The following is a 3,252-nucleotide window of genomic DNA, read 5'->3' on the forward strand; positions in this document are numbered from 1 at the left end:
GGCTTTTTTAAACTGCCATGCAAGGCTCGGTAAGAGACAGGTGAGGTTATGGGAGGAGAATGAAGGGGGTGCAGGTAATCTAAATATAGTAGTGAATAACTCAGCACTTGGTAACTCTTTGGGTAACTGGTGTCAAAGAAGTAGCCCTGCAGGCCCTTCTCAGTGGTATTGAAGGACTGGGCTAATTTAAGGCCCAGCGGTGCCAGGAAACAACACCTGAAACCTTCGTGGGGATACCTGTTCCGGCGTACAAATTACAGAGACACAGGACACTTCCTTCGGCGTCAAAGATCAGCGTTTATTTACTGCAGGGACTCAGAAATCGCTAAAAGTACAACTTAGTGTAGGTTCAGAGAGTCTGCTTCGAATTGCAAAAGTGGATTGCTCCTTTTATACACATTTTCGCCATTGCACAACATAACGAACAAAAGGTTACAACTGAGTTCCCACAGTAAACTTCAAAAGGATCGCATTCATGTTTTCAGAAGCCCGGAACATAATTACAGTAACATGTCGGTTCCCAACTGTAAAAGTACGCTATCCCACCATTAGGCACATTCCATTCTAGTTGCAAATGACCTAAGAGAAGGGACAGAAACAGGTGCAGAAAAACAAAGACAGACAACAGTTTGAAAAGAGTGTGGGGGCAATATCGGAAGCGTGATCACAGGATCAAAGGATCCGAGCCTAACGTATGCAAGGCTGAAACAATAGACCGGCACGGCAAGATGAGCCTCGAGCGGAGCCATCTGCTTCTGCCATGTCATTGCCCTAGTCATAAAGGCACACTCAAAGGAATATGCATCTTCCGCAAGAGCTTGGGAATCCCAGGGTCATCAGGCGGACATTGTCCGTTCGCCGGCTACGTGAGGGCAAGAAACAAAATGGATGCCATATCTAAAATGGAACCGAAGGTTCAGATGAAAAACCCATAAATAAGACGAACCCTTCCAAGTAGTGTGGCGAAAACACCTACATCTACTAATCTCGTCATTTACGGTACGTAGATACCAAACTCATCCATCTACGAACAAGCCCAAAACGTCGTTCCGATTCTTACCGAACCTCAGACGCTCCTTTTGCCCTCATGTAGGCAAGCACTAGTCGATATCAGAATCAATATCGATATTCATCAGATCGTTTAGATGTTGCTGGAACATTATTCTATCCATCAATGCCTCTCTGGTAACAGATGGCCTTCTTATACACGTTGTAGCACAAAGGCTACATAAGGTAGGACCACACTGTACACAAAGACATCACGTGAACAGAAACGTCACAACAACCCCTACAATCATCAGAATCTTCCAACCCCAAGTCGACATCAGACCCCAAAACCATCCTAGAAGCGTCCAATCACCTTCGTCCACGTGTATGGACTCGGAGATTTTATGCAACTTCGAGATGGCTTGATAAACAGTTGGAGCATTATCAGGTATGAAAATACAGCAGCTCGAATGGATCACCTTGCACACGCCACCTCTGTCTGCGAGTACAACATCTAGAACCATACGGTTCTGTAACGTCATCAGTCTATCCGCTTGAAGCTCTGCTGTCAGGTTACCAAGAGCACTTGCAGTTATATTAGCAGTTGATTCTACCACACGAGTCAACTGTCTCAGGTTCCTACTATTGACCATAGGTCCCCAAAACGGTAGGAAGCCCTTAAAGAAGTCTCCTGCTTCTTGACCCGCAGTGTCCTCTTTGCTAATAACGCCTCTCACAACTCTTGTCTTGTGATAGTCTGAGGCAACTGTGAAAGTCGGTGGCAAGAGATTCGCGATATAACAGGTGCCCGAGAAGTCACGGGGCAACCACGTATAAGCACGATCATAGCACACAAAATAGGTACCCTTGGCAGTCAGAAATACAGGGAAAGAGAGCATCGGTAAAACGTATGTCTCAGTACAAGCACTCTTCCCGAGCTGAGCTCTCGGATTACGACCAAGACCTTGTAGACAAAAATGGCCTAGGTGGGGTACAATCCAGATTGGAGACGAGCTCTTAAGCTGTCTATCACCTACTGAAATACTGTACTCAGCCTCACTCAGATCCTTGTAAGCTCGTACCTCTTCCTCTGGAATAAGCGATGCATCAAAAATATCTCTATCCAGATCAGCAATCGCTATCGCCAAAGACTTGTGGTACGGGCCAGAACCAGGGTCTGTAGAATGTGGCTCTCGACGGGGGTAGGAATCTAGTGCACTACGGAACATGGTTTGGAACGCTCGAGCTGACCCCTGGGAGCTGTAGGGAAGAACTAAATACGGAATACCCTTATCCATGGTATGTGGCATTAACCCACACACCCAACAGTTGGTAGTGTTCATCACCATCTGATGCTGATGCAAAAGTTGGACAAAGGAATTGTTCATGAATTCCGTACGTCTGACCTCTTCATGTTGGGGCAGAGGATGAAAAGAATGTGGAGAAACAGTGGGAACAAGAACAGAATTCAGATCATGAGAAGGGGGAGTAGATGAAGTGGAAGGCAACAGTGACTGAATCCCAAAATACACTCCACCCACCAATAACATAGACACAGTTAGGAACAACATGAAAATCTGAAACAGACAACACTTTGTTTGAAAAATCTTACGCAACTTAGATCTTTGCGCCAACATCATCACTCTTTCTGACAGCTTAGAGAACTCCATCCTCTAAAGACCGTCCGTAACGTTCTTGACGCACCTGATTCTGAGTAGCAATTGTCAATTCCCTGGAGTTCCCAGAAACCGACAAAAGTAACCGACCTAGTGTCAGAAACCTGCCAAACAGAAGTAGGTACCCGTACGGCCCTACGGCCAACCCAGATGGTAGGTTTAATTAATGAAGCATTCAATTTCATATGTCTCCTAGCTGCACAGAAAAGGAACACACGTGATATGTCAGACAAAATGAAAGAACTCAAGATCAGGAAAAATGTAAATATTTTCAATGTTCATAGCAACCGAAAAGGGGTAATGTAAGTTCAAAAATAAAAGGGAATTTTTTATTTGTCCTTAATCAGGCGATCGAAGGAAATATCGACATTTTCCAGGTCGAGTTTGTTCTTCAAACAATGATTCAGGTTGCAAGACAGAGTTCGATTGTTCAGGTGACTGTTCAGAACTTGAATTCTCCAATGCTAAAGACAAAGGTAAAGTTACAGATGATTCAACAGACGTATCTGGCTGAGCTAGATCGATCTCTACAGGTTGAGCATCACTAAATGGTACATACTTTGGTATGACATCTGTTTCAGTCGGGGCA

The 3,252-nt window shown here is 44.8% G+C and overlaps 1 pseudogene; it reads right to left on the reverse strand.

The window, feature by feature from the left end:
- Positions 1 to 1,100: 1,100 nt before the first annotated feature.
- On the reverse strand, positions 1,101 to 2,657 carry LOC147698140 (uncharacterized; annotated as a pseudogene).
- Positions 2,658 to 3,252: the final 595 nt, after the last annotated feature.

Source organism: Lissotriton vulgaris, chromosome 8 (genome assembly GCF_964263255.1).
Source record: "Lissotriton vulgaris chromosome 8, aLisVul1.2, whole genome shotgun sequence".
Taxonomy (NCBI): Eukaryota; Metazoa; Chordata; class Amphibia; order Caudata; family Salamandridae; genus Lissotriton; species Lissotriton vulgaris.